The sequence below is a fragment of the Stenella coeruleoalba genome (assembly GCF_951394435.1).
Source record: "Stenella coeruleoalba genome assembly, chromosome: 2".
NCBI classification, from domain to species: domain Eukaryota; kingdom Metazoa; phylum Chordata; class Mammalia; order Artiodactyla; family Delphinidae; genus Stenella; species Stenella coeruleoalba.
Genome location: NC_137147.1, coordinates 48,613,003 through 48,631,564, shown reverse-complemented (window position 1 = coordinate 48,631,564; position 18,562 = coordinate 48,613,003). Strand labels below are relative to the sequence as shown.

Genomic DNA, 18,562 nt, shown 5'->3' with positions numbered 1-18,562 from the left:
TCCTATCTTGCTAGTTGTTTGGCATAGGATGTCCAGCACTGTAGCTTGCTGGTCGTTGAGTGAAGCTGGGTGCTGGTGTTGAGACGGAGATCTCTGGGAGATTTTTGCCATTTGATATTATGTGGAGTTGGGAGGTCTCTTGTGGACCAGTTTCCTGAAGTTGGCTCTCCCACCTCAGAGGCACAGCACTGACTCCTGGCTGGAGCACCAAGAGCCTTTCATCCACAGGGCTCAGAATAAAAGGGAGAAAAAGTAGAAAGAAAGAATTAGTAGAAGTAGAAAGAAAGAAGGGAGGGAGGGCGGGAGGGAGCAAGGAAGGAAGGAGGGAAGGAAGGAAGAAAAGAAAGAAGATAAAGTAAAATAAAAGAAAGTAAGATAAAATATAATAAAGTTATTAAAATAAAAAAATAATTTTTAAGAGAGAAAAAAGAAACAAACAAAAAAAACGGCCGTATAGAACCCTAGGACAAATGGTGGAAGCAAAGCTATAGAGACAAAATCTCACACAGAAGCATACACAGACACACTCACAAAAAGAGGAAAAGGGGAAAAAATAAATCTTGCTCCCAAAGTCCACCTCCTTAATTTGGGATGATTCGTTATCTATTCATGTATTCCACAGATGCAGGGTACATCAAGTTGATTGTGGAGCTTTAATCCGCTGCTTCTGAGGCTGCTGGGAGAGATTTCCTTTTCTCTTCTTTGTTCTCACAGCTCCCAGGGCCTCAGGTTTGGATTTGGCCTCGCTCAGACAGGATGGGGTTAAAGGAGCCGCTGATTCGCGAGCTCTGGCTCACTCAGGCGGGGGCGGGGGGGAGGGGCTTGGAGTGCGGGGCGGGCCTGCGGCGGCCGAGGCCAGCATGACGTTGCACCAGCCTGAGGCGCGCCGTGCGTTCTCCCGGGGAAGTTGTCCCTGGATCCCGGGACCCTGGCAGTGGCGGGCTGCACAGGCTCCCGGGAGGGAGGTGTGGAGAGTGACCTGTGCTCGCACACAGGCTTCTTGGTGGCGGCAGCAGCAGCATTAGCGTCTCATGCCCGTCTCTGGGGTCCGCGCTTTTAGCCGCGGCTCGCGCCCATCTCTGGAGCGCCTTTAAGCAGCGCTCTTAATCCCCTCTCCTCGCGCACCAGGCAACAAAGAGGTAAGAAAACGTCTCTTGCCTCTTCGGCAGGTCCAGACTTTTCCCCGGACTCCCTCCTCGCTAGCCGTGGCGCACTAACCCTCTGCAGGCTGTGTTCAGGCCGACAACCCCAGTCCTCTCCCGGCGCTCCGACCGAAGCCCGAGCCTCAACTCCCAGCCCCGCCCGCCCTGGCGGGCGAGCAGACAAGCCTCTCGGGCTGGTGAGTGCCGGTCGGCCTTGATCTTCTGTGCGGGAATCTCTTCGCTTTGCCCTCCGCACCCCTGTTGCTGTGCTCTCCCCCGCGGCTCCGAAGCTTTCCCCCTCCGCCACCCGCAGTCTCCGCCTGCGAAGGGGCTTCTAGTGTGTGGAAATCTTACTTCCTTCACAGCTCCCGCCCACTGGTGCGGGTCCCGTCCCTATTCTTTTGTCTCTGTTTTTTCTTTTTTTTTTGCCCTACCCAGGTACGTGGGGGGGGGGGGGGGTTTCTTGCCTTTTGGGAGGTTTGAAGTCTTCTGCCAGCGTTCAGTAGGTGTTCTGTAGGAGTTGTTCCACGTGTAGACGTTTTCCTGGTGTATCTGTGGGGAGGAAGATGATCTCCGCGTCTCACTCTTCCGCCATCTTCCCGGAAGCCCTGATTACTTTTTTTGATATGATTTTTTTTCTTTTTTTTTTTTTTTGCGGTACGCGGGCCTCTCACTGTTGTGGCCTCTCCCATTGCGGAGCACAGGCTCCGGACGCGCAGGCTCAGCGGCCATGGCTCACGGGCCTAGCCGCTCCGCGGCATGTAGGATCCTCCCGGACCGGGGCACGAACCCGCGTCCCCTGCATCGGCAGGCGGACTGTCAACCACTGCGCCACCAGGGAAGCCCTTGATATGGTTTTTGAGCTCCTTGTCAATGGATGCTTTGACACATCATTGCTGGAGAAGCCAAACGACTCGATAACTTGCAATTAGATACAGCATGTAAAAATTCTTTTGTTATGTTCGGTGTTTATTTATGAGTTCAGATTGTGCAATGGCCGCAAGCTTTAATCCAAGGATACACAAATTGTACAGAACGATGTTACTTATTCTCCCCTTTGCATATGAGCTTATAGAGAAATTATAGTACACAAGGACAGGACAATGTGGTGAGTATGTTTTTTCATTAAATTAAAGGACCATCTTTTATTCTGATATATTCTTCTACTTCTTAATGTTTTTAAAATTAAAAATGCTAAATTAAAAAAAGCCCGAAGTTTAGAGTTGACAATCTCTTGTGAGTATCCTAAATTTGGAGAATTTTATTGGGACACAAAATTTTGAACTCTGAGAACAACTCATCTAGTCTGAGATGAGTAAACTGAAGTTTCTTCACTAGACAGCTCATAAAAGGCAGTAGAAAGTGAGGATTCAGGTGTCCTTACATTAACTCATTTCTTTCTACTTCACGAAGTTTTCTCTGAGTGGGGTTAGTGGAAACCATGCCATGTTATACCACTGCAAACTTAAATGCGCTGTTCGTGTTGTTAAATGGAACCCAAGTCTTTTATCAAAAAGGGCTGTTGGCTTATAGATCTATCAGGTGACTATTACTGTACCATTTAGGCCTGTAGTCTCATTTCTCTCTGTGTCTGTGTTGGAAAGACAGAATCAGCAAGATGAATGATTATCTTTCAAATTTAGTTGCATTAATAACATTTCTGCCTCTTCATATAGGGAGGTGAGATTGAATCTGATGCTTGGTACTAAGGAATAGAAAGACCAGTTAGGTACACTGAGGTTCTGTAACCCTTTTTTTTTTTTTTTAACGTGAAGCATCATTATAAAACTTATAGTAAGAAGAGAAGTGCCCAAGTTAAGTTCATGTGGATCACATTCATGTCTTGGCACTGTGACAGCTTACTGTTTGCTGAATGTATTCATTCTGCAGTGTTTACCACTGACCTTGAGGCAGACCACCAAAGAAAGCTCCAATGGTGCCAGTTATCAGACTTTGTGCAATACAAATTTTATTACAATATTTTCTATACTCTATCTCATGATCCCCATTGATTTACTTTATCTCTAATGTGAGGTATTGTTAAAAACACTTTACTTGTGTGTATTGCTTTAGAGTTTACCAAGAGCTTTCACAAGCTTTATTTCATTTGGCTCTCATAGAAACCTTGATTTTGGGGTAGGTATTATTATTATTATTATTATTTTTACAGATAAGAAAATTGAAACTCTGAGAGGCCAAGAGACCTGCTTGAGATTACACAACTAGTAAGTGCTGCAATTAAGACTCGAACCTAGGATTGCTGACTTTAGTATAGAGTTAAATGCTTCTCAGATTATCTTCTGTAGAACATTAGTCTCACAAAATGTTTCATGAAGAAGATCTTCATGGTGAAATGAGTTTGGGAAAGCCTGTGTATGTTGTTCCTTCTGGATGCTCACAATACATCAGTCCCTGTACCAACAAGAGCTTTGTTCAACCTGATATTTCCCAGATTTATCTGAATATAGAAGCCCTTTTAAAACTAACACACTCTAAGCACCCCAAGGCATTAGTATTCCTTAAAATACACTTTTGGGGGAATATTAGTGTAGTAACTTTTCCTATACCGTACTACCCTAATCTTGTATGGAACTTTTTGTATGGTACCTTATAATTTAAGCTTTCTGCTCTTGTCGAATGCTAGCTTCTATTGATAGCTTCCTATTGATAAACAATAGAATGCTAGCTTCTATTGCTAGCTTCCTATTGATAAACTAAAGCTGAGTTTATTGCTTACTATATATGGTAAGGACAGTCACTACATTGACAGTCTTAGTGGTGTCTTGGATAGAGGCAGGTTATTGAGTTCTTTTGGGATCTGGTTTAAGATGATTGTTTGATTTGAGGGCTTGTTTATGATGGGACATATTAAGGACTAGGGTTTTAAAGCAAATTTTGAAAAGTAAACAGTCATTCAATGCCATCTATTATTCTGAGAAGGGAGTATAAACTTGGCTGAGGGTCAATTGAATAGTCTAGCGTTCAGATAAATGACATTGAAGAAGTTCTTGAACAATGAAGCTATTTGCAACTTCAGCTTCCTGGGCAAGTTTCCTAGAATATAAATGCCATGTGAATGAAGACAGTCGAATAATAAAGTTGTTAATAGTAAGCTGTGTGGGTGCAGATGGGTTCAGTTATCAGTATGGCCCCCTTATTGCCATTCTTTGGCCTGAGCTGAAGGATTCACAACTGGGGATGTGATCTCACGATCTTGACTGCAGAGCTTCACTGCTCTTTGTAGCATCATTATCATGTATCCGGTTTCCTAGATGGTTGTTTCAGCATCCATAAGTGTTAGATTTTTCTGTTCTTTTACTGGATCATTTTTTTAATCATGTGGTGGGATGACAGTTGCATGGTGGCTATAAAACTTGTAGTCACCCATCTGAGCCCCTGTATAACAAATAGCAAGGGAAGGGTTATGACCAAAGTTTATAGAGTTCTAATGCCTGAGCCAAGAGTGCCCAAATTAAACTGGATGAATAGATTTTATTTCCAGTGTAATGAGCCTGCAGTACCAAATATGGGATTATTAGCCAAATTATCCAATTTTGTAATTCCTTTGTTAGTTTACCAGATCTCTTTAGTAGTAATAAAGATGTCATAGAAGTTTGGAAGGATATAAGCTCACCATTTCCCCCTACCTGCCTAGAACAGCACGTGATCCCCCTCAAGACACCAATATTATATCTAATGGGCTCTTATTCCATTTAATTTCCTGAACCTCTCGGATGAGGAGTTCCTTGGTGAAACTTTATAGCCTTGGTGGCTTTGTCTAGCTCCCCTTTGTCTGCGTTTCTCTGAATCATAGCGTGTCAGACTATCCTGAGGGCAGGTATCCCTCTATCAAGGTAACTACCCCCTGTCCATTTTGCAGGTAGTAGATGGTGGGCTTTTGTGTTTAAGATATAGGGGACTTCCCTGGCAGTCCAGTGGTGAAGAGTCCGTGCTTCCACTGCCGGGGGCACAGGTTCGATCCCTGGTCAGGGAACTAAGATCCTGCATGCCGCGAGGGGCAGTCAAACAAACAAACAAAAAAGATGTAATTGTGTTACATATTCAATTTTGTGTTACAAATCTGGTCATTGGTGCCACTCAGTCATCTATTTTTGGTCAAAATACCCCTATGGGTTGTCAAATAGTTTTTTATGATTTGGGGGCCACTTAAGAGTAGTCTGGCTCCAGGTGATGAAGTGTCAAGACCATTAATTAGGCAGATCTAAAGTGAAAGAAATAGTGTGTTTTACCTCTAAAACTGGATAAAGTGAGACAGCTTCCAAATATGCACCATCTATTCCCTAGTTCTCTCCCAAGCTCTGTATCTGTGAAAGCTAGCTCCCACAGAAGGTCCCAAGTATTAGTTTTGGTGGAAAGAAGAGTATTTGTTTTTCACCTAGATGATCATCATCTAGATCTATGATGACAGGGGATTTTAGATTTCTGGCTATACTTGTGTTTGCCATCCAAAAAGTCACCTAATAAAACAGTTGTCAGTTACCCAGAAAATCATCTGATATCATTATAAGGAAGTAGAACCAAGGAAAGCCGGGTGCTCCTCCCAAAGGAAAATGTGTACAATTCCAGCAGTTAGTTCGATTGCATGCTTTAACCAGTTCATGAGTAAATTGTCTGTCCCTGAAGACTAAATCTTTGGTTTTAGGTTGTGCGAGGTTTAGCAGGATTTTGAGGAAAGGCTGCTCATACCTGTTGATGACAAGGCTGGGTGTATTGCATGAGCTCCTTGCAATATTTAGTCATGTCTACTTGCTAGTAGTGTGTGGAGTCTAGGATCCGATGAAATATTCCTAGATGTCTGGACAGGCGTGTTACTTAATCATAAGCCAAGAGCTGATGAAGCCCAGAGGAGTCATTAAAGCCAATGAGAAGATCTTAGACCATAGAACTTTGAGAGACTGAGAGCTTTGCTAAACTGAGTTTCAGAATTCCATTTGCTCTTTCTACTTTTCCTAGAAATTGGAGGCAATATGGATACAGGCATACCCCATTTTATGGTGCTTTGTTTTATTGCTCTTTGCAAATACCATATTTTTTACAAATTGAAGATTTGTGGCAGCCCTGTGTCGAGCAGGTAAATCGGCACCATTTTTCCAACAACATTTGCTCACTTTGTGTCTGAGTCACATTTTGGTAATTCTTGCAATGTTTCAAAGTTTTTCATTATTATATTTGTTATGGTGATCAGTGATCTTTGATATTACTATTGTAATCGTTTTGGGGTGCCACAAACTGTGCCCCGATAAGATTGCAACCTTAATTGATAAATTGTGTGTGTTCTGACTGCTCCATTGACCAGCTGTTCACCCCCATCTCCTTCTCCTTGGGCCTCCCTATCTCCTTAGAAACAGCAATATTGAAATTAGGCCAATTAATAACCCTGCAATGGCTTCTAAGTGTTTCAGTGAGAGAAAGAGTTGCATGTCTCTCACTTCAAATCAAAAGCTAGAAATGAGTAAGCTTAGTGAGGAAGACATGTCGAAGGCCAAGACAGGCTGAAAGCTAAGCCTCTTGTGTCAGTTAGCCAAGTTGTGAAGGAAAAGGAAAAGTTCTTAAAGGAAATTAAAAGTGCTACATGAATGTTAAGAAAGCAAAACAGCCTTATTTGCTGATATGGAGAAAGTTTGAGTGGTCTGGATTGAAAATCAAAACAGCCACAACATTCCCTTAAGCCAAAGCCTAATCCAGAGCAAGGCCCTAACTCTCTTCCATTCTGTGAAGGCTGAGAGAGGTGAGGAAGCTGCAGAAGAAAGTTTGAAGCTAACAGAGGTTGGTCCATAAGGTTTAAGGAAAGAAGCCGTCTCCATAACATAAAAGTTCAAGGAGAAGCAGCAAGTGCTAATGTAGAAGCTGCAGCAAGTTTATCCAGAAGATCTAGCTAAGACCATTAATACAGATGGCTACACTAAACAACAGATTTTCAATGTAAACTAAACAGGCTTATATTAGAAGATGCCATCTAGGATTTTCATAGCTAGAGAGGAAAAGTCATGCCTGGTTTCAAAGCTTCAAAGGACAGGCTGATTCTTGTTAGGGGCTAATGCACCTGGGGACTTTAAGTTGAAGCCAGTGCTCATTTGCCATTCCAAAAACCTGAGGCCCCTTAAGAATTATGCTAAGTTGACTCTGCTTGTGCTCTGTAAGTGCAACAACAAAGCCTGGATGACAGCACATCTGTTTACAACGTGGCTTACTGAATATTTTAAGCCTACTGTTGAGAATGACTATTAGGAAAAAAATTCCTTTCAAAATATCACTGCTTATTGACAATGCATCTGGTCACCCAGGAGCTCTGATGGAATTATACAATGAGATTTATGTTGTTTTCATGCCTGGTAACATCCATTCTGTAGCCCATGGATAAAAGAGTCATTTCGACTTTCAAGGCTCACTATTTAAGAAATACATTTCTTAAGGCTAAAGCTACCATGGATAGTAATTTCTCTCATGGATCTGGACAAAGTAAATTGAAAATCTTCTGGAAAGGATTCATCATTCTAGATGCCATTAAGTGCATATGTGATTCACAGGAAGAGGTCAAAATATCAACCCTCATGGATGAATTTGAGGGGTTCAAGACTTCAGTGGAGGAAGTGACTGCAGATGTGGTGGAAATTGCAAGAGGACTAGAATTAGAAGTGGAGCCTGAAGGTGTGACTGAATTGCTGCAATCTCATGATAAAACTTGAATGGATAAGGAGTTGCTTATGGATGAGCAAAGAAAGTGGTTCCCTGAGAGGGAGTTACTTCTCTTGAAGATGCTGTGAAGATTGTTGAAATGACAACAAAGGATTTAGAAGAGTATATGAACTTAATTGATAAAGCAGTGGCAGGGTTTGAGAGGATTAACTCCAATTTTGAAAAAAGTTCTACTGTGGGTAAAATGCTTATATCAACAGCTTTACATGCTATAGAGAACTCGTTGGTGAAAGGAAGAGTCAGTCGATGTGGCAAACTTCATCTCTGTCTTATTTTAAGAAAAAGCACAGCCACCCCAGTCTTCAGTAACCACCACCCTGATCAGTCAGCAGCCGTCTACATGGAGGCCAGACCCTTCACCAGCAGAAAGATTATGACTCACTGAAGGCTCAGATGATGGTTATCATTTTTTAGCAATAAAACATATTTTTTAAAATAAATATATTTATTTATTTATTGGCTGCGTTGGGTCTTTGTTGCTGCGCGCGGGCTTTCCTTAGTTGCAGACAGCAGGGGCTACTCTTCATTGCGGTGCGCAGGCTTGTCATTGTGGTGGCTTCTCTTGTTGTGGAGCGTGGGCTCTAGAGCGAAGGCTCGGTAGTTGTGGCGCATGGGCTTAGTTGCTCTGCAGCACGTGGGATCTTCCCAGACCAGGGCTCGAACCGTGTCCCCTGCATTGGCAGGCGGACTCTTAACCACTGCACCACTAGGGAAGTCCCCAATATTTTTAAATTAAGGAATGTCCACGGTTTTTCTTTAGATATAATACTGTTGCATATTTACTAGACTAAAATATAATGTAAATATAACTTTTGTATGCACTGGGAAACTGAAAATTTTGTGTGACTCGCTTTATTGCAATATTCATTATTGCAGTGGTCTGGAACTGAACCTGATGTATCTCCAAGGTTTGCCTGTACAAACTTTCTGATTAAGTGGTAGGGCTTTACCTACCACTTATTAAAGCTCTTTAATAACAGTTCCAGAAAAATTGCTGCCCCTGACACTAGAGAGCTAGATTTGAATTCCCCAGGTTGGGGCATGAAATATGGTAGTTTCTCTCCTACTGTAGAGCCAGAGCTTTCTGGCAAGGAAAGACGAGTCTATCCTGAGAATAAGCAGATAATGACCAGGGCATATTTAAAACCCATAGCAGTGTGTACTTGTATGAAATCCATTCGGACATGTTCAAAGAGGACCTGAATGGGGAGCTTCTGTCCATGTTCAACTTTACAGCTTTTCCAGGGTAATGCTGGTGAAATGAAACATGCACCAGCAAATTTAGCAAACTTTCCCTGCTGTGATGAGTAATTTTGTGTCAACCTGACTGAGCTAAGGGCTGCCCAGATCCTGGTAAACATTATTTTTGGGTGCATCTGTGAGGATATTTCTGGAAGAGATTAGCATTTGAATCAGTAGACTGAATGAAGAAGATCCACCCTCACCAATGTGGATGGACAACATCAGATAAGTTGAGGGCCCACATAGAACAGAAAGGCTGAGAAAGGGTAGATTCACTCTCCTCTTACCCTTGGACACCAGAGCTTCTGGTTTTTGGGGCTTTGGACTCGGACTGAATTTTATCACTGGCTTTCCTGTTTGGCCAGCCTGCAGATAGCAGATTGCCGGCCTCTGTGGCCTTCATAACCATGTGAGCCAATTTCTGTAATAAATCTCTTCATATATATATATGTGTGTATACACACACACACACACACACACACACACACATACATATTCTTTCTTTATGTGTATGCTTGATGTTGTCACAGAGGTCCCTTAAACTGTACTCTTTTTTTTTTTGCGGTACGCAGGCCTCTCACTGTTGTGGCCTCTCCCGTTGCGGAGCACAGGCTCCAGACGCGTAGGCTCAGCGGCCATGGCTCACGGGCCCAGCCGCTCCGTGGCATGTGGGATCTTCCTGGACCGGGGCACGAACCCGTGTCCCCTGCATCAGCAGGCAGACTCTCAACCACTGCGCCACCAGGGAAGCCCAACTGTACTCATTTTTAAAATTTGGTTTTCTTTTTGCTGTTCTGACTAGGTGATTTCCATTATTCTATCTTCCAGATCGCTTATGCATTCTGTATCACCTAATCTGTTTATTCTCGCTAGTGTATTTTTCGTTTCAGTTATTGTGTTCTTTAGCTCTGTCTGGTTCTTTTTATATTTTCTAGTTCTTTGTTAAAATTCTCACTGTGTTCATCTATTCTTTCCTCAAGGTCAGTTATCATTCTTATTATGATTGCTTTGAACTCTTTATTAGGGAAATTATGTCTGTTTCATTAGCATTTTCTTCCTTGTTCTTTTGCTTAAAACATGTTCCTCTGCCTTCTCATTTTGCCTAACTTTCTCTGTCTCTATAAAATTAGGTAGAACATTTACATATCCCAGTCTTGATAGCGTGTCCTTGTGTGGGAGCCTCCCTGTGTGGTTGGCATGTCCCCAGCAGCTTTGGTGGGAGAGCTGGATCTGAAGTGAACATGGGCTGCATCTCCCCCCAGGGTGTGCCGGCAACCACAGTCTTCGTGAGGGGGTAGGGCTAGAGCCAGAGCCAGGTGCAAGCTGGGGTTTCTCCTAGGCTCCATGGCCATCACCACCCAATGGGGGAAGGGGGGTGGATCAGAGCCTGAGGGTCTGGAGCCGGAACTCTGAGGGAGTTGTGTTTCTCCCAGGTGTGATATCGGTTTCTGCCTTGGTTAGGGGCATGACTGGTGTCTGAGGGCTTGGGAGTATAGTTCTCTGCTGGTTTCACATTTTCCCCCAGTGTGTGTGCCTTGGTTAGAGGCTGGATTGGGACTGTAGAGGTTGGTACTACACTGCTTAGCTGGTTTCACTCCCTCCCAAGCGTGTGCACTGATGCACATGCTGGCAATGGCTGCCTCTGGTCAGGAGGGTCCCAGGCAGCTTCATTTCATTCAAGTGTACACACTCTCCTTAGCAGCCTCCACCTTAGTGGGAAGCAGCACGGGAGCAAGAAGGGCTGGAACAGGAGCTTGGTGTGGGCTGGAGGATACACCAGGGCAGTCCTGGGAAGCAGGCCAGAGCCCCAGGCAGTTTTTAGTCTGTTGCATCCAGTGTGACTATGAGTAAGCAAGTCTGTGCAGGTGTTCTTCAAAAGTGGAGTCTTGGTTTCTTACAGCCCTCCAGTAAGCCCCAGTCATTTTCAAACTAAATAAGGGGGCTTGTCTTCCTGGTGTCGGACTCCACGGCTGGGGTACCTAATATGTGGCTTGAATCTCTCACCCCCCAGAGAGGATCCCTGAGCCTGTGATCCCTCTTCTTCTGTGTCTCCTACTAGGAGTGTAGGTCCCAACCTGACCACTTCTCCCTTCCTACCAGATGCCATGTAGATCTTTCTTTACAGCCTTGGTTGTAGAAACTGTAGCTAGTCCCCAGGTTGATTTCAGCAAGAGTCACTCTATATGTAGTTGTAGTTTGGAGGTGTTCATGAGGGGAGGTGAGCCCAGCGTCCTCCTACTCTGCCTTCTTGATCTCTCTCCTATAACCATACGTCTTCTATTGATTGTTTCCCTGGAGAACGCTAATATGTGAACCAATGTTGATTCAGTACAGTGGCCAATTTTTCCTTACTGTGGTTAGTAATTTCATGTAAACTTTACAACATTCCATGCTGAGAATGCCAGAAGTGATCTTTATATGATTTGCATCTAGATTTCTCCCAGCACCTCTTTTTGACTCTGGATCTAATTGCTGGCATTCTGTAATAGCCTTTTTGAGTCTCTTTAAAAATTTGGTCTTTTGGGATTTCATGGATGCTAGGATCTTAGCAAGAGATGCCTGTCTCACACACTGATCAGCCAGGATATTTTGTTGAGGGTTAGCCCTTTTGGGGGTGAGTTCTGACCTTTTTAATAACTAGCACCTTAGGAAGTATTAGAGCACTTAAAAAATTCTTTATTTTGCTAACTGATCTTAATTGGATTTCCTGCTGAAACTAAGAATTCTTATTGTATCCAAAGCATTCTAAAATCATGGTCTACCCCCAAAGCATATCTGCTATCAGTTTATATATCAATGCTCTTATCTTTAAGTAACCAGCAAGCCTTGGTGAGTGTAATGAGTTCTGCCATCTAGGCAAATTTTGCCTCTTCCAAGGGGTCATATTCTAGAGGTGAAGTGAGACCTGTTATGGTGTATCTCTCCTAATATTTTTCTGTGTAGGTCTTAAGATATGATCCATCAACAGAGAAGTTTAAGTCTGGATTTTCTAATGAATTAATTTGGAGTATAGGTCGTACACACATAGAGGTTAAACAGTCGGGGGTTTCTCGTTCTCCAGGTAATAGAAGAGTAGCAGCATTTAAAATTTTGTATCAACGAACGAAATATGTGGAAGAGAAAATAATATGATTTCGATTTCATAGGGGGTAAGCCCACTTGCTCAGGAATGTGTATTTTCAGCAAGCAACAAAGATTGTACAGCATAAGATGCATCAAGTTTAAAGGGGACCCTAAAACAAAATCTGCAGAAGCCTTCACTAAGTTAGATGCTGTAGCTCTTGCCCTTACCAGGGCAGTAGGTTTTGCCACTAGGTCAAGAAGAAGATTGTAGTAAGCCTTTGGCCCCCAGTGATGCCCATGAAATTAAGTCAGAACATTAAAAGCTTGTACAGATTACTCCCATACAAATAGGCAAAGAGATATATAGTAACTAGGAATACCTAGAGTGAGACTTTGTTGAAGAGCTCAACTTTGCTGTTGTAGCACAAAGACAGCTTTGGACACTCTGTAAATCAACAAATGGAACTACGTTCCAATAACATAATATTTACAAAACAGGTGGTGATATATGGATCTTTTCTTTTATTGAAGAATATAGTCCCTTAATATTTATTGTGGTTACTGATATATTTGGAGTTCTTTCTACCATCTTATTTTGTGCCTTGATTTTTATATACATATTGTCTCCTTTCTTTTGGATTGACAGAGATTTAACAATTTTTTAAAGAAATTCCATCTTTCTCCTTCATTGAAAATGATACTCTTTTAATTTTTTTGTGGTTCTAACAAGCATGTTTAACTTAACAAATTCAAAATGTAATCACTATTTTTGCCCATCCCTCAATATATATGCTATAATTTAAAATTTTAGTTCTCCATATTTAACCCCACAATTTAGATAGTACTATTTTGTTGCTGTCTTATACAATGTTAATTTCTATTTTCCCATATAGTTTCCATTTATTTTGCTCACCATTGGGTTTTGTGTCATGTACCATGATTTGGGGCCCATTTTACTTCTTGCTGGAGTAGGTCTTCTGAATTTTAGAAGCCAGTTATTAGAATAATTTTTTAAAGGTGATGTCTTTTTTCCTCTGACTGCATATATGATCTGCCTTTTGTTGTTCTGTTGTGTCTAGGTGTGTATCTCTTTATTTAAGATTTTTAGGATTTATCTGAATTCTTGAATCTGAGGATTTGTGCATTTTATCATTTTTGGAAATTTTTCAGCTGTTATGTCTTTAAATATTGACTCATCCCTATATTATCTATTAGCTCCTTCTGACAGTCTTATTAGAGCTATGTTAAACATCCCTCTGTTCTCAATATCTATCAAATTCCCTTTTAAATTTTTTATCTCTTTATTATTCTTTCTTCCATTCTGAATAATTTTTTCAGAACAATCTCCAATAGTAATTCTTCCCTTATTCATGTCTAATCTTCTATTTCATCTCTTCATTGAGTTTCTAAATTCAATTATTATATATTTTAAATTCCTAGGCACTCTGCTTATGAAATCTGCTTGTTATTTTAAATACTATCTTTTAAATATATTCAATATAGTTATTTTCAGTCATTGTGAGTGTGATGTAGTTGTTTGTATTCTGTTGAGTGTCAGTCATGTATGCTAATTTGTTTCCTTCTGTGCCTAAGAATTTTTGATCTTAAGGTCATATTTACTTTATCTGTAAATCCTTGGAGGCCTGGCTTTAAGGTATTTTCCTCTAGGGTTTTCATTTATTTCTGCGAGTCACTTGTGGTGTCTTAAAGTAAATTCTCACCGTGGAGTTTTTCACACGTGAGGGTAGTACAGATTTTGTCTTTGTATGCAGGGCCACCTTGTGGATAGAGACTCCCGGAGAAGACTTTTCCTTTCTCCCAGAGCTAAGGTAAAATAGGCACATTTTCTTACGATGTCTGTGTTTATCTTATGTCTGAAAGAATTACTGGCACATTTCACCTCATCTGACCTGTCATCCTAGGCTTCTTCTCCGGTGCCCCTGTTTTTATAAAGACCAAAAAGCTGGAAATCAAATCTACCAATGGTGGGCAGAAGCTTCAGTGGTAGCTGTTGGGTCTTGCACTTAGCTGTCTCACTGGATTCAAGTTTTTGCTTCATGTTTGGCCTGTGGAGAGTTTCTCCTTAAATGCCCAGCCATATATTTAAAGAGACTTAAAAAACATTTATCTAGACCTTTTAGGTGTCTGTCTTAGGAGTTTTTCTCGAGTTTTCTACTTCACTAAATTGCCTAAGACAGAAGTACTCTCCTATTCTTTTTTGTATTGTGGATTTACACTTAAAACAAAATCTCCTTGCCATCACTTTAGCACTGTTTTGAGAAAATTAAAGATTAACAAAAATGTTTTATTGTGGAAGATCATTTGACTGCTACATTTGGGACCTTATTTATGCTGAAGCATAGGGGTGACTTCACAAACACAGAATTGAGTTTAAATTTATAGGTGAGTCCTGAAATTAAGTGTGATGCTTTTGTTCCTCCCTTTTATCATCAAATATTGTTATTAAATCAGTTGGGTTTGACAGATGAATGTATGTATCTAAGGGTATGTTCCTGCATCATTTCACTCAGTTAGGCTGTGCTAACTGATAGCTTCAAATGATAAATTCTACTCATTTTAGTGAAACTTCAAAATGATACAAAGTAGATATCACAAAGTTATAAATATGACTTTTACTTCTGGATATACTTTCCATTATGTTAGTTCTTTATTAAATTTATAAAGGCCAGAGAATGATGTTTCATGAGGCAGAAGAGAAATTGTAGAGAAAATACTTGAGAGTTATTGTGTTAAGATCTTATTTAGATAAAAATCTGTGTTTTGTAGCAGAGGACAAAATAGTTAATTAACTTGGTAAAGATAAATTTTCTTTTTCCTTGAAGAAAGCTCATTTGTAGTTAGCTTTGTGCCTGAGGTTGGATTGAGTCAGGAACAAATTGTCAATCATTATTGTAAAATGCAAATCTCATTTATTTGGATAGAAATTAATAGAGCAGGGGGTTCTGAACTTGTGATCTGGGCTTCAGAAGGTTTGAGATCCCCTGAAATTATGTAGTTTTGCACATACATTTATATTCATGTATTTTCTTTCGGCCAACCAACCCCCTCCTTGACCCTCACATCCCCTTGGTACATTTGTGCAGTGCAAGCTGTATAACTGTGTGGGGTGGTTAGATTTCCTAAAAGCTTGCATCCCATAGTTTGAGAAATGGAAAAAGATGAATGAAAGCAACATGATTTGATATACTGAGGAAAACTTGTTTCATGGGGATGGGATTTAGAAACTTAAAAGTCATCCTCATCAGGTGTGTTAAATATGGAGCTAACAAGAGTGAACTCTCAGAGTCAAAGGTTATCATTTATTTTTAAAATTAAGGTATAGTTAATTTACAGTGTTGTGTTAGTTTCAAGTCTACAGCAAACTTCCCTGTGTTATACAGTGTGGGTCCTTGTTGTTTACCTATTTTATATATAGTAATGTATATATAAAATAGGTAAACTCCTAATTTTTTTTATTAGGATGCATAACTAATGTATAATACACATGATTTTTTATTCGTTTGTGTGTGTGTTTACCACACCTGGGAGAAGCCATTCATGCCAGGAGAAGTAGCTCTCTTGCAAATCTTCCAAAACCTTGCTGGATTGCTTGACCAGGTTTAAAATATACTATATTTAGTAGCTGACCATTTTCCAGCTGAAATTTCAGACTGGCAAGGAACATGGGTACTGGCTAACCAGAGTCTTAGTTCACAATTCCTATTTTTTCTTCTTAAAGGTAGCTAATACATCTTTTAAAGAAAACAAACTCATGTATTACCATTAATAAAGGAAACACAAGGAGAAAAGAGCAACAAAAGTTTTGTATGCCAAACATAAAATAATGTGATTGTGGTTACCATAAATTGATACGTAGCTGTTTTGTTAAAAATTGTTTCAAGTATCGATAGCCCTGAATTTATTTTTTATTAAAAAGCTGAATGTAAATTTTGCTAAGTTACATTTCTTTTAGTCTCCTCTACCTTTTTTGTTCCTTGTATAAATAAACCAAATATTTCCTATCTGGTATTTCACAAAAGAAATCTCTCCCTTAAAAAAAAATGTAGGGGCTTCCCTGGTGGCGCAGTGGTTAAGAATTCACCTGCCAATGCAGGGGACACGGGTTCCATCCCTGGTCTGGGAAGATCCCACATGCCGCAGAGCAACTAAGCCCGTGCGCCACAACTACTGAAGCCTGTGTGCCACAACTACTGAAGCCCGGGCACCTAGAGCCCGTGCTCCACAACTAGAGAAGCCACTGCAATGAGAAGCCTGCGCACCACAATGAAGAGTAAGCCCTGCTCGCCGCAACTAGAGAAAGCCCACGTGCAGCAATGAAGACCCAACGCAGCCAAAAAAAAAAAAAAAAAAAGTCGCTCTTACATTTCATGTAAACAAGCCAGAAATACATCTTTTTCCTTCCCAGGTCAAAATGTTCTCATTTTTCATATTTGCTGGCTAATAATGGACTTCTTTAAGAGCTCATGTACATAAGAAGTCGTTGAGCAGTGCTGATGAAGTCTTTTGACAGTCTTGTTTTCCATGTGGCAAGAAGAAAACCCATCTTGAGCTGGTTCCTCAGTTGTCTCTCCATAGATGAGGAATGCCCTCTGCTTATTCTGTCACTCTCTCAAAGAGTTATTACTCCTTCAGGGATTACTTCACAATCTACCTCCATCTGGAACAGGTTGTTCATTGCGCAGAATTCTCATTTGCGGACATCTTTATGGCTCTTTTATGTACTTGGTAATATACTCCCACTGATGGATATCTATTTCATATTTGTGTCTGCAACTTACACTTAAAGGCAAGCCTATATCTTTTTCTTAGCTTGTGTCTCCGCCATCCCTTCCTTCACACTCCCTTCCCACCCTGCTCTCCCTGCCCCCCAAAAGCAGAGCCTAGGACAGAGACTGGTGAGCAAGTAATTTGTTTGGACGTGATCCCATTGAGCAAGGGTAAGGAATCAGGGGAATTGAACAGGGAGGGAGGGAAAACTAATACAGTGATACATTATTAAGTTGTCCGTTCCTATGGGTGACTGGTGCTCAGTATTGATGGGATAGTCTTTTAAATGTGTCTCAGAACTGTTTGCCTGGGGAACAAAAGGAGAGAGCATTTATCCATTGGTTTCTGCCTCCTGTTGGCTAAGGCTGGCCATGCAAGTGTAAACTCCAAAAGGTGGGCCCAAAGGATGTACATCGGTGCCTAAGAGGTGTCCGTTAAAATTTCACGAAACTAATAGGCCCCAGCTCAGTTCTGAGCACACGGTATGCGTCTAGTGACTACTTGGTTATATTTCTAAAAATATGGAAATAGCACACATAGCTCATTATTATTCTTATTTCCCCAAATCTGCTAAATGGCAAATAGGCTCTATTTTATTTTATGATGTTTTAAACAAAGTATGGTTCTGCTGATGTTTTCTCTAGTGTCCAACATTCTTCCTACAGAATTTACACACCAATAACTGCAGAGGGATTTAAGCTCAGTAATTATAAAAAGGTATTACACATTTAAAACCCTCAGAAATGTGTCACATTGACATGTTTTCACTTCACAGAAACACTTCTTAATCCTTTAAAAAGCTTTCTAATTTGAAGTAAGTGTAGACTTACAGAAGAGACGTGCAAAAATAATACAGAGAGTTCCCATATGCCCTTCATCAGCTTTCTCCCACGTGTATACTTATTCAACAGAAAAATCAGGAAATTAACATTGACACTCTACTATCAACCAATCTATAAACCTTATTCACATTCAACAGTGTTCCCACTAACGTTGAAAAAATCCTTCTTGTCCCAGATTTAATCCAGGATCACGTATTGCATTTAGTTGTCATGTCTCTGTTATCTCTCTAATATTCTTTGTCTTTCATGACCTTGACACTTTTGGGGAGTACTGATCAGTTATTTTGTAGAATATCCCTTGTTTGGGTTTGTCTGATGATTTCTCATGATTAGACTGAGATGATGCGTTTTTTGGTAAGAATACTGGAGAAGTTATGCTGTGCCCTTCTCAGTGCATCCCATCAGGGGTACGTGATGTCACCATGTCTTATTACTGGTGATGTTCACTTTGATCAGTTGATTAGGATGCTGTATGCCAGGTTTCTCTGCTGTAAGGTGACTATTTTTTCCCTTTGTAATCATTAAGTGTCTTGTAGGGAGATACTTTGAGACTATGCAAAAATCCTGTTTCTCATAATACTTTTGCCTGCTAATTTTACCATCCATGGATGGTTCTTCTATGCAACAGTTATTAGGTATGGTGTTTGCCTAACCCTGATTTTCTATTTCCATCATTCCTTCCACATTTATTAATTGGAATGCTGATTTATTTTATCAGTTTTGTACTCATGGGTATAACCCATCACTATCATTATGTATATTGTTGCT

The 18,562-nt window shown here is 40.9% G+C and overlaps 1 protein-coding gene across 14 annotated transcripts in view; it reads left to right on the top strand.

Moving 5' to 3' along the window:
* Positions 1 to 864: 864 nt before the first annotated feature.
* The window catches only part of FRMD6 (FERM domain containing 6), a 446,878-nt gene continuing 429,180 nt past the window's right edge, over positions 865 to 18,562 (top strand). For 8 of the 14 annotated variants that reach the window (XM_079913661.1, XM_079913660.1, XM_079913656.1 and 5 more), the window contains exon 1: positions 865 to 1,139. The gene's annotated coding sequence lies outside the window, so the exon portion shown is untranslated. Of the gene's footprint in view, positions 1,340 to 3,312; positions 3,368 to 18,562 lie in introns of all 14 variants that reach the window. The other 6 variants (XM_079913657.1, XM_079913668.1, XM_079913663.1 and 3 more) reach the window with 2 other exon arrangements.